Source organism: Mus caroli, unplaced genomic scaffold (genome assembly GCF_978045245.1).
Source record: "Mus caroli unplaced genomic scaffold, Mus_caroli_1 scaffold_18, whole genome shotgun sequence".
Taxonomy (NCBI): domain Eukaryota; kingdom Metazoa; phylum Chordata; class Mammalia; order Rodentia; family Muridae; genus Mus; species Mus caroli.
This window is the reverse complement of record NW_028227273.1, coordinates 69,458,094-69,470,632: the sequence shown is the minus strand read 5'-3', so window position 1 is coordinate 69,470,632 and position 12,539 is coordinate 69,458,094. Positions and strand designations below refer to the sequence as shown.

The window sequence follows — 12,539 nt, the reverse complement described above, 5'->3', positions numbered from 1 at the left end:
AGGCAGTGCAGGCGGGCAGGCGGTTGCCATGGCGGCGGGCGGCCTGGCTAGAGCATCATGACTGGGTCCGGCGGGAGCAGGGTTGAGGTAGATAGAGCCCTTCTGGAGCTTTGCCGGGCTGTCGGCCGCAGAGCGTGGGCGCGGTCCTGAGCTCGGGCCGCAAGACGCAGCGGGGCCTGGCCGCTCCCAGGGCGAGGCTCCAGCAGGGACGTCGGCCCGACTAAATAAGGAAAACCTTGGACCTCAGCCGGGGTGACCCAGAAGAGTAGCCAAAAATCCCAGTTCCTACGAAGACTGACGTTTCACGCTGCGGGGCTCCTCAAACAGGAGCTACTACAGTGCGTGGGGCGTGGTAGGAGGTTGCGGAATAAACGTTAATTAGACTAATTGAGGTGCATCCTGGGGTTGGAGATTTCTGTTGGGGCTCAGAGCTGGTTCTAGGGGAAGAGTCTCGACAAGAATTTTATGGATGTGTAAGAATTGACTATGTTTAAGGGACAAAAGGTGGGTCCAGCGGCCTGGCCTGTAGTTGGCCACACATAGTGACTGCTGGAGAAGTGTTAGGGAGTAGAGGGTGTGATGGGTGTGGGCCTCTGGTGGTACTTAGGGAGGGGAAATTGCCAGGAGGGGTTAAAACATTTGCCATTTCGGCAGTTTTGCCTTCTGAAAGTAACAGGCAAATCTCACTGAGAGATCCACATCTTGAACCAAGCTTAACTAGTCTTTTTATAGATTATCACACTTAATACTTAGTTCAGTTCTCTGGCGGGTGGTAGAGCCAGAGCTCTGTTTTACAGGTGAGGAAAGAAGGTTGGAGATGCGATATATTTTCAAGGTATCACAGCCTAGACATCCATAGCGTGAGGTTTGGACCTTTGCAGTGTTGGCAACCAGGGTTGGATCAAAAATGTTAAAAGGACAAGATTGCAGACTGCAGGCATTTGTCTTACTGATTCCAACCGTTTTTTGTTTTGTTTTGTTTTTTGTTTTTGAGACAGGGTTTCTCTGTATAGCCCTGGCTGTCCTGGAACTCACTTTGTAGACTAGGCTGGCCTCGAACTCAGAAATCCGCCTGCCTTTGCCTCCCGAGGGCTGGGATTAAAGGTGTGCACCACCACTGCCTGGCTGATTCCAACCTCTTCCTGGCACTTCAGCCTAAGTAGTTCTTGCTGCAATCGCCTCAGGAACTTGTTAAAGTAGAAATGGTCCCTTTCACTGGTTTTTATAATGGGCTTGGTGACTTCACCCTAGTACGGAGCTGAGATTTGGGTTCACCCAGCCTATGATTGTGTTCCTTGACCACTGTAACATTTGTGGTGCAGCTGTCTCTGGAGATGGATCCCCTTTTGCTATTTAATAGGATCCACAGAATTGCATCTGATCCAGATTTATGGATGCTATGAATGAGGGCACGTCTTTCTCTCTGCTACCTGGTATCTGTAGGAGTCAAGTCCAGCTCCTGTTGGCTCCTTCTTCACCCTCTGCTGACCTCCCAGGAGCTGTCTAGGGAATGAAAGATGAGAGCCTACAAGTCTGTGGGCTCTGCTCAGCAGTGAAGCTTGAGCTGTTGCCCTGGGTTTTGGTACAAGGGGTTTTCTGAGAGCTAATAGCTTGACTGACTTCATACAGTTCTCAAGATATTAGCCCCTCACATTTGTGGGAAGAGACATTTGATAGACCTCATGTGTGGACAGATGGGTAAAGAATTCACATTTTTATTTCTACCTCCAACACTGCTTCTAAGAGACTTAACCAGCTGGGGCCTCAGGGGCAGGTGTTGAGTTCCCCTACTGCTTCTCAAGGTCAGTTTGTGTCCAGTAGGTTGTCCATTCTGTAGACTACTGCAGATCAGATCGATGGTTTTCTCTGAGGACCAAGGACACAGACAGCAGCCTTAGGCTAGTGTTTAGGTGCCCAAGGAACATTGCCCTCTTTCTGATCATCAGACCTCTCCGTATGTGTGTGGCTCTTTGGCAGAACAGCTGTGTCTGGTAGCAGGACAGCTGGTCTTCTGAGAACATAGCTTCCTAGCAAGCATTTCTTGGCTTAAAACCATGCTGCTGTGTAAGAAAGGTGACATTACTGGAAGGGTGCTGCTACTTGACTGACTCTGAGCTTTACTGTGGATCATTTAAAGCCTTGCTATTGTGGAAAGTATGCAGAACAGAATAATGAACCTCACCCTTCTTGCCTGTCATTCCTGTCTTATATTTTGAGCCAAAGACCAGCATCTTATTCATTTATCTATTACAACACTGAAAACACATCTAAACTAGGAAACACTTCCTTAGGTTTAGTGGATGTCCACTGTGTACATTTTTGTGACGCTGACCTCAAACTCACTGATCTGACTGCTTCTGCCTGTCAAGTGCTGGTACTAAAGGTGTGTGCCACCATGCCCAACTGTTTGGGGTGGGGTTTTTTTGTTTGTTTTTTGTTTATTTGTTTCTATATTTTTTGAGACAGATAGACATGTAGTACAGATTGGCCTTGAACCCTCAAATATTTGATCCTCCTGCCTCAGTCTTCCCTTTTTTTTTTTTAAATTTTCTTTTTTTTTTTTTAAGATTTATTTATTTATTATATGTAAGTACACTGTAGCTGTCTTCAGACACTCCAGAAGAGGGCGCCAGATCTCGTTACAGATGGTTGTGAGCCACCATGTGGTTGCTGGGATTTGAACTCTGGACCTTCGGAAGAGCAGTCGGGTGCTCTTACCCACTGAGCCATCTCACCAGCCCCTGCCTCAGTCTTCCTAGTGCTAGAATTACAGATATGTACTATCAGGCCTGACGCTGGATTTTTGGTAGTTTAACTTAGGGGCTGAATTAGGTCTACCTAGTACAGTTAGTTGATGGCCTGAATCTAGCTGATGGCTACACTTTTTCCAGTCCTCTTTTTCTACTTTTGACTTTGGAAAAAACTAACTCCCGTATCCAGTTTCTGACTGACTGAGCTGTGAGTTTTTGGCTTCTTGCATGTCTCTGTCCTCTGTGTCTCCAGCTCTGTTGTGGTGGGTCACACCTCTTTCAAGGTCTCTGGGACCTCTCTGGCTAGTCACTACAAGGCAGGACATTCTATTGTTGAAGAAAGATCTCTGGGATATTCACCTGACACTAGGTATAAACTTATTTTTGGCTTCAGACATTGTTGTTTTAGATATCATTTCTGGTGACAGGTACTATACATTTTTAGATTTTGAGTTTGAGGCCAGCCTGGTCAACATAGTTCCAGGACACAGCTAGAGCAGTGTACAGAGACCCTGTCTCAAAAAACAAAACAAAACAAAAAAATAAGCCGGGCGTGGTGGCGCACGCCTTTAATCCCAGCACTCGGGAGGCAGAGGCAGGCGGATTTCTGAGTTCGAGGCCAGCCTGGTCTACAGAGTGAGTTCCAGGACAGCCAGGGCTACACAGAGAAACCCTGTCTCGAAAAACCAAAAAAAAAAAAAAAAAAAAAAAACAAAAAAAACAAAAAAATAGTAGGGAACGGAATAAGTAGGTATGATGGTTTATACTTGTAATCTCAACACTGAGGGAGATTGAGGCAGGAGGATTTTGGATTTGAGATCAGCCTAGGCCATACACAGAAATATTGTTTTTTAAAAAATAAAATCCAAAACCCTCAAAGCATTAAAAAACCCCTAAGAGGGCTGGAGAGATGGCTCAGCAGTTAAGAGCACTGACTGCTCTTCCAGAGGTCCTGAGTTCAATTCCCAGCAACCACATGGTGGCTCACAACCATCTGAAATGGGATCCCATGCCCTTGTCTGGTGTGTCTGAAGACAGCTACAGTGTACTCATATACATAAAATAAATAAGTCTTTTTTAAAAATAACCCTAAGAAAAGTTAAGAATAGGTAAATCTATTGAGACAGAAAAAGATTAATAGTGTGTCGAGGGTAGTAGTCAAGAACCGTTGGGCTTCTTTGTGGAATGATGAAAACATGAAATTAGTGTTGATGATTACCCAGGCTTGTGAAGGAAGACACTAAAAATCATCAAATTGACAAGTTTGAAATGTGAACTTTATAGTATGCAATTTTTTCCTGAATTTTGTTGTTGATGAAAATAAGCTTTAATTATACCAAGTAATAAGTATATACAAAAATGGATTTTGGTCATCGGGAGATCAGGTATGGTACATCCCTATCATCCCAACACTTGAAGGCAGAGGCAAGATGGTTGCTACAAATTGGATCCAGCTTGGTTCATGCAAGGAGAACCCCCTCCTCCCAATCTGAGAGGTAGGAGAACAAGTCTGAGGAGATTATCCAGGAGACACACTCTGCCTTGTCTGCTTTCTCAGAGGCTTGTGCTGGGCTTTGGTGTCCTTTCTGCCAGTGGTGTCTTTCTGTGGGGTTGTGGTTTGGAGTCTCTTAGTTCTTATATTGACTTTGAAACTAAGACTCCCAGGTGTTGAGGTAGTTTTTAGAGTCATAGACTGGTGTGTCACAAAGAAGTAATGTGGTCAGAAAGTTTTGCAGCTGACCCCCAAGACTGCACTCAGGATGGTTAATAGATGGCAAGGAGTAGAGGTGACAGTGCCTTCTCTTGTGGGCCCTGGAACTCACTCAGGGGATGGGATAGATTGTTGAGGTACTTTGTCCCTAGTTAGTTAGTTTCTTTTTCTTCTCCCCACCACCCCTGCCACTCCCCAGAGATAGGATCTTACTATGTAGCCCTGGCTGTCCTGGAACCCACTATGTAGATCAGGCTGACCTTGAGCTGATAGAGATCCACCTGCCTCACCTCTTGAGTACTGGGATTAAAGATGTGCACCACTATGCCAGGCTTCTTGCAGGTTTGCTGTGTGCTATGTGTTCCCTTGGGCTCCTAAGCTTGCTCTGCTCCCTGCCGCGGTTCTCTGTCTGGAGGAAAGCACGGGAACCTGTCGTCAGACTTAGGTTTATGTCCCAAACCTTGCACTTCCATGTGACTTTGGCTCAACCAATCAGCCTCAAGTCTTAATTTCCTTGCCTATAAATAAATACCTTAAGGGGTATTAAGGGTGAGTTGGGGGGCCTCCGAGGTGAGGGATTGTGATGCATGGACAAGTTCAGGCACTGGCACACTAACAGTACAGCTGTTTAGGTAGGTCCCCTTGTCCGTACATACCAGCCAGCCAACAGGAAATGTACCTGAAGAGCATCCTGCTGCATTGCAGACAAAGCAGAGAGCCTGAATGTGGGATGTGTGCTCAGGCCAGGTGCTGTACAGAAAGAAAAACATAGACCAGTGTGAGCAGGCAAACTCCTACTCATACCTCAGTGTCCAGGTCAGGGACACCAGAAGTTTGACCTCAAAGATAAGATGCCTTTAGCATTGGGAGGATTTATGAGACCTACTCCTAGCCCAGTACCCTCTCACGTCTATGGGTGGTGTGGAGCATGTGTGATGGTGGTGTGTGTGTGTGTGTGTGTGTGTGACGGGGTTCTTGCTCCATTGCCCAGGCTGATATTGAACAGGCACAAGAAATCCTCTTGCCTTAGCCAGTATTGGGACTATAGGCATGTACCAAGTATGCTGGACCCCCTCTAATTTTTAGTTTTGTTTTTTGAGGCATGATCTCACCTTGTAGCCCTTTCTGGCCCATGAACCATCTCAGCTTCCTGAAGCTGAGCTTACAAGTACAAGCCACTATACCCAGCTTCTTTGTTTAGTTTTTTAAATTTATATTTGCTTTAAAGTATTATTTTACTTTAATTTTTATATTTTATTTATTGGTTTTCAATATAGGGTTTCTCTGTGTAGCCCTGACTATCCTAGAACTCGCTCTGTAGACTAGGCTTGCCTTGAACTTAGAAATTCACCTGCTTCTCCCCTCCTGAGTGCTGGGACTAAAGGTGTGTGCCATCATGCCCAACTCTAGATTTTATTTTTTTAAAGATTTATTTATTTATTATATGTGTATTACACTATAGCTGTCTTCAGACACTCCAGAAGAGGGCATCAGATTTTTGTTATGGGTGGTTGTGAGCCACCATGTGGTTGCTGGGATTTGAACTCAGGACCTTTGGAAGAGCAGTCGGCACTCTTAACTGCTGAGCCATCTCACCAGCCCCCTAGATTTTATTTTTATTCATGTGTATCTTTGGTGTGCTTGTGTGACTGCAACATATGTGCAAGTACCTCAATAGGAGGGTGCCATATCTCCTGGAGCTGGACAACATGGGTGCTAGAAACTGAATTTAGGATCTTTGGAAGGCAGCACAGCTTTGAGCTCCTAGCCACTTCTGCAGCCCCCAATTTTTTTTTAGTTTTTTTTTTTTTTTTTTTTTGAGACAGGGTCTCATGTTGGCCTCAAACTTATTATGTACTGAAGATAGACCTTGAGTTTCCTATCCTTCTGCCTTTACTTCCCTTGTGCTGCTGCTGACACTGCACATGGGAGTGACAGTGCCCATCCTTGCCTTTATTTTTCTGTTTTTTTTTTTGTTTTTTTGTGTGTGTGTGTGTGTGTGTGTGTGTGTGTGTGTGTGTGAGAGAGAGAGAGAGAGAGAGAGAGAGAGAGAGAGAGAGAGAGAAAGGGTCTTACTGTCTCATTCTGTATCTCTGGCTGGCCTGAGCTTAATATATAGAGTAGGCTGGCTTCTAACTTGGCATCATTTCTGTTTCTGTCTCACTGGTGCTGCGATCACAGTGGAAAATCAATATACTTAGTTTTCCTCTTATTAATCTTAGCTTCCATGTTGTCTTTTCATGTCCTGGAGGGCACGTATGAAGCAGTAAGGCTGTGTTGAGATAGCACACTGTGGCGTCTGCTGTCTCAGTTCACCTTATTCTTTGATTTGCCCTGCATTCTACTCTATATGCCAGTGAACCTTGGGAGGTTTCAGGAAAACCAAAATGTGTGTAAACCTCCATTTTCCCTTTCTGTTTTTTGTTTCTGTTTTGAAGTAGAGTCTCGGTAAATATCCCTGTCTGGCCTTGAACTTGGGCATCAGTTTTCCTGCTTGGTATCCCAATACATGGGCCACTATGCTAGGCTTCCTCTTTTGGGTTCTCTAATAGCATTCTGTTTTTTCCATCAACAGTGGGCAAACAGAATGTCTCCACATGGGCTCCCTGTGTAGCCTTTTTCTGCCTTCTCTGGCTCCCATTTTGTGACTCTCATTGAGTTATGCTTGAACCTCCCTGAACTTTCCTAGAGCATACGGGCCCATTCTGCTGCCTCCTTTATTTTCTGTCCCAAGGTTTCTGCTGAGAGGGAGGGGGGCATAGTGACCCTGGGTCCTGAGGGAAACCCTGGCTGGGATTGGGTTTCAGCTGAGGAAGCCATTTTGGATGGAGACACATTTTCCTTTCCGGAACATTGTGGTGGCCAACATCAGCAGCAGGAGCCCAGACAGCGGCCCGCCTAGTGCTTTGGAATGAAAACACTCTGCTTCTCCTGCTGCCTTCTGGGGTGTTGGCTGTTTGGGTTCCATGCTTAGGCCTGGCCTGCCTCAGCTGTCTGTGTGGCTCCAGCTGGCCTGGTGTGAGCACCACAGGGCGTGAGCAATCTCTCTGAAGGACGAGATACAGCTGGAAAATGCAGCTCATGTCTTTTTCTCGGAACACCTCGTTCTTTCTAGCTTGGCAGAAGTCTTCTTCATAAAGAGGCCTTGTGATGCCCAGGCACTAATTGCCAAGGAAAGTGGTGTACTTAGGGGTCAATGTAGGCAGTCCTTCTCCGTGGCACTCCTATAGGTTGGATCCTAGCAAAATGTGGTATCCCTAGTGCTAGAAAGGCAGGTTGGATCCTGTGGGACTACCTTGGGAAGAGCTTTGTTCCTCTGGCAGTGTCTCCTGGTTGCAGCCTTTAGGGTAAGGATTACAGTAATAATCCTTACTGTAAGGGGCCACCTTGCAGCTTAGGAGTAGAGAGGACTCAAGGGGCCTAAGCCTTCGTGCTGCTCATTGCCTGGGTATTGAGCTGGTTCTTGCTGCTGTCCATGTCTGCTTCCCAAATAGTTGAGATGTGACTACAGCTGCACTGAGGACAGGACACCATTACAGGACACCACAGGGCCTTAGGAAACCAGGGCAGCAATTGAGTCCCATCTGCCTGTTGACACTCTTTCAAGAACTTAAATCTACTGGTTGTTGTTAGACATGTCAGGTAGTGTGAAGGAAGAGGCAGGCTCTTTGAACCATGGAATCAAGGTTGGAGCAGCTCCTGCCTTTGCTGAGTGTAATGGAACATTAGCAGCCACATATGGTCCTGGCATTGTGTACATAGACATCAGGATGTGGTCTGGAGGGAGGCAAGTGTCTCTAGTGCTGGTTCTTTTCCTTGTGGTCTGATTGAGTGGCCTCCATCCCCCATTCATGTGAAGGTGAGTGAGCCTTCCACCCCTAACTGGTCTTATTAACATGGGGACAGTGGACAACTCTTGGAACAGCCATTTCTTAGGCTAGACTGGGCTGTTCTCTCAATATTAGGAGGACCCACTGCCTGTCATATTTCTTCTGGTTTTGGGGTCTGAGTCTTTGATTACCACTCTTGCCTATATAGGTCCCAAGAAAATCCTAGTCAGGTAATGTCACCCCTGGCATCTCATACTGGTGATAGTTTAGTTGTGGGAGTACTCAGGACTATGACAAAGAGTTCTGTAAGGACAAAAAGACCCTACAGAACATCTTGTAACAATGTGGGGCTTATTCTATCTCCGTGCCCTGGAACTTTGAGGTCCTGTAGCCTGGTTGAGGGCCTCTTAACATGGACATCTCCACTGCCTGAATACTGGTGTCCTTTCTGAGCTCCTTACTGTGTGTGTGCAGAGTCCTGGTTTGGAGCCAGGAGAGAGATGGGCCTCAAGATGCATGCAGGGTGATGGGAGGCATGGCTGGCCTCTCTGACCCTTCTCCCTGGATTAACAATTGGTATAATCCAGAGACTACCCCATCCATACTGATGCCACTGTGCTAGGCTGCCCCCCCCCCCCAGCTCGCTCTCTTAAACTTGAATTCATTAATTTAAACATCATTTCCGGCCCTGGAAGCCAGCCTTGCTTGCCATAAATAGAAGGGAACAAAAAGCAAAGAGAACAAAAACAGAGTGAGGATATTACACTTAACTGGCTCTGCTGCTAGGCTACAAAAGGCCCATTAGTGCTGAAAGGCACCCAGAGTGAGGCCAGCCTAGGGGCTCTGTTCCTCGGCCTCTGAGACCTAAGACTGTGCCCACATGGTGGTTTCCATTTCCTTCTGTCCTATCTCTGGTTGGAAATATTTGTGGGGGATCATCCTTGCTGATTGAAGGGACTTTGTTCTCCCAGGGAGAAGATGAAGCTGGCCTCGGGGGTCGGGGGGGTGGACTGGGGGCTTTTTCCTTACTCTGCTGGCCTAGCCTGCCAGAGGGAGGAGGCAGCTGGCTCCTGTGGGATGGGTTACATAACATCCACAAATGGCCCCTCAGAATTGTTCCCCCTGAGCCCTGTTTCCAGCATGGCGGCCAGCAATGGGCTGGTGGGGGGTGGCTGGCACTCACCCTCCTGCTGACCACATGTGTCTGGAATGTGCAGATGTTTCCTTTGGGGCTCCAGCTGGCCCTTACACCCTCCTACCCCCCACATCTTGACTAAGGAGCGGGCACCTAGGCCACTCCCCACCGCTGAGGAAAAAAACCAAGGTTGCTTAGCTCTTGGTCTGGGCTGTAGCTTGTGGGCAGCCTGTTGAGAGCCTCCTATTGCAGCTCTGGAAAAGGGTTGGTCCTAACAACTGGCCCATCTTAGTCAGGGCTTGCAGCATTTACAGTTACCCTCCTTGCTCTCCGCCTTTGCATAGACCTATACACTTGCCTTTATATTCTTATTATCCTTGTCTCAAAGATTTGCCCTGAGAGTGCCTGCTTTCCCTGTCTCACAGTGTCACCCCAACTTGTGTAGCCTATGTGTGAAGACCCAGGGAGCACCCTGTTCCTCTTTATTAGAGGAAAATTGAGAGTCAGAAACAAGATGTCTAATGGGGTAGGAGAGCCCACAGATATGCTTGGGAAGCTGAATCCCTCTTTAAAACAAAATAATTTATTAATTAATTTATTTATTTTTATTTTTGTTGTTTTTGGTTTTTCGAGACAGGGTTTCTCTGTATATCCCTGGCTGTCCTGGAACTCCCTTTGTAGACCAGGCTGGCCCTCGAACTCAGAAATCTGCCTGCCTCTGCCTCCCAAGTGCTGAGATTAAAGACGTGCGCCACCACACCTGGCTTAATAATTTTTTTAAAGATTTATTTATTTATTATATGTAAGTACACTGTAGCTGTCTTCAGACACACCAGAAGGGGCATCTGATCTCATTACAGATGGTTGTGAGCCACCATGTGGTTGCTGGGATTTGAACTCAGGACCTCTGGAAGAGTAGTCAGTGCTTTTAACTGTTGAGCCATCTCTCCAGCCCCTGAAGTCATCGAGTCAGGTAGCCCCACAGAGGTGGCAGTATTGGGATCTAGCCCCACCAGAGGGTCTGATCTGGAAGGCAGGGTGCTCACATGTATGGAGTATGGAAGGTCTTTATTCACCATTTCCAACATAGTCACCCTTTGTGGACCAGGAGAGGGGCAGCAGACAGCCCAAGCTGGAAACACTCCACATCTATGTGGAGATTGAAGTTCTGTCTTTCCTGGGAATGAAAGCAGTATGATGACCTGCCATATGAGGAGATAGTATGGACATTTGCCTGTTGCCCCAGTGTGTGTGAGTCCCAGTTCAGCTTCCCTCTAGCTTTGACTATTGTGTCTTCTGTAAGTTCCTGGGTTAGGTCTTTTCTGTTTTGTTTGGTTTTGTTTTGTTTTTTGAGACAGGGCTTCTCTGTGTAGCCCGCTTACAGTGTTCTAGCTAGGCTACTGGCTACCTCCTCATGGCAGGTAAAGGGCCTGTGGTGCTGCCCCCTACTTCTGTGTGCCTTCTGCCAGGATACCTTATGCCTGGCTTTGTTTTATCCCAGATCCTTACAGAGAATCCAAATATGGTTCCTGGACATCAGACTACAGTGACATCATCTGGCAGGAATTCAGGCCTTCAAAGATGGGGCTAGTCAGGTTTGGCCATATTCTCAGAACAGTAATGGCAACAACAGATGGGGACATGGAAAATTTCTGTTCAGGGTCTTTGGACAGGGACCTCGTGTGTCTCTCCACTGTCCTCACATCCCTTCATACCACCATGTCTGTTGGTGCTGCTCTCTAACCCCGAGATATGAGTCAGAGTTGTGTCTAAGCTGTCTTGTTTACTACTGTGGGTTTGGGGAGCTTAGCTGAGTAGGTTCCCAGTGGCCCCATTTCTTTTCTAGTTAATAACCCAAGTCCAGATGAGATCTGGGGACCAGTACTACAAAGCAGCCTCTTGGGAAGGGGCTTCAGTGGAGTACCTGGTTGGATGAGGAATTGAAGTGTTCTTAGATAATAACGAGGGGTCCCCAGTACCCTGACGCTGATGCGCATCACCTGGTTTCTTAGGTGACCCTAGCAACCAACACTCAGGGTGGCTTTCTAAGAAAATGAAATTTGGAGATAATTCCTCACTTCCTTCCTCTTCGTCCTCTAATCTTGAAGGCTGGGCTAGAAAGCCTCCATGTTAGGGACAAAAGTATGAGCCTGCCTATGTTGGTCTCTAGTCCTACCTCACCAGCCTTTTCTCAGTCTACATCCTGGTTTCTTCTAACAAGTTCAGGTTTTTTCTGTTGTTGTCATCACTAGCCACTGGAAAGTCCTTGCTTAGGTCTAACTGATAGTTCCCCTGGTATGACCATTGCCTCACATGTAGGAGCTTGGATAGTGGAGGTGAGATGAGAATTAGCAAAGGGCCAGGGTGGTGTCTGGGAGATTAGTTGGGGATGGAGGCCAGGCCAGGAAGACGTGGTCATGTCATGGCAGCGAGTTCAGTCTTTCCTGTGTCTACAATCAGTTCATTGCGATGGTTCTTACTGATCTTTATACAGGTGCCTTGAGTGCTTCTACAGGATGTGTGACGTTTTTCCTCTTCTAGGGTGACAGATGACAGTGGAGCAGCCAGTACACAAGCTGTCACATGTGCGTGGCTAAAGACAGCGTCTTGGATGGTTCACATCCTATGAATTAGAGATTGAGCTCTGCTTATTCTTTGTTGTTGTTGATGTTAGTTTTGAAACAGGATCTTCCTTCATAGCTCTGGCTGTCCTAGAACTCACTGTGTAGACTGGGCTGGCCCCCAACTGGGAGATCTGTCTGCCTCTGCCCTTCAAATTACGGGATTAAAGGTTGTGCCAGTTCCTGGCAAGATGCTTCCTCTTAGGTTTTTTTCTCTTCAATTCTGGAATGGAATGAAGGACATCCTTTGCAAGAAGCATGGTCTTTTTTTGTTTGTTTGTTTTTCAGGGGGGTGGGGGTGGGTTTGAGACAGGGTTTCTCTGTATAGCCCTGGCTGTCCTGGAATTCACTTTGTAGACCAGGCTGGCCTCGAACTCAGAAATCCACCTGCCTCTGTCTCCCGAGTGCTGGGACTAAAGGCGTGCGCCACCACTGCCCGGCAAGAAGCATGGTCTTGATGGGAGTCGTCACCATCAGAAAACTAAGCATGGT

The 12,539-nt window shown here is 47.0% G+C and overlaps 1 protein-coding gene across 6 annotated transcripts in view; it reads left to right on the top strand.

Moving 5' to 3' along the window:
* Positions 1 to 12,539, top strand: part of Pkd1 (polycystin 1, transient receptor potential channel interacting) — a 49,521-nt gene that overhangs the window by 479 nt on the left and 36,503 nt on the right. The gene's annotated exons all lie outside the window — the stretch shown is intronic.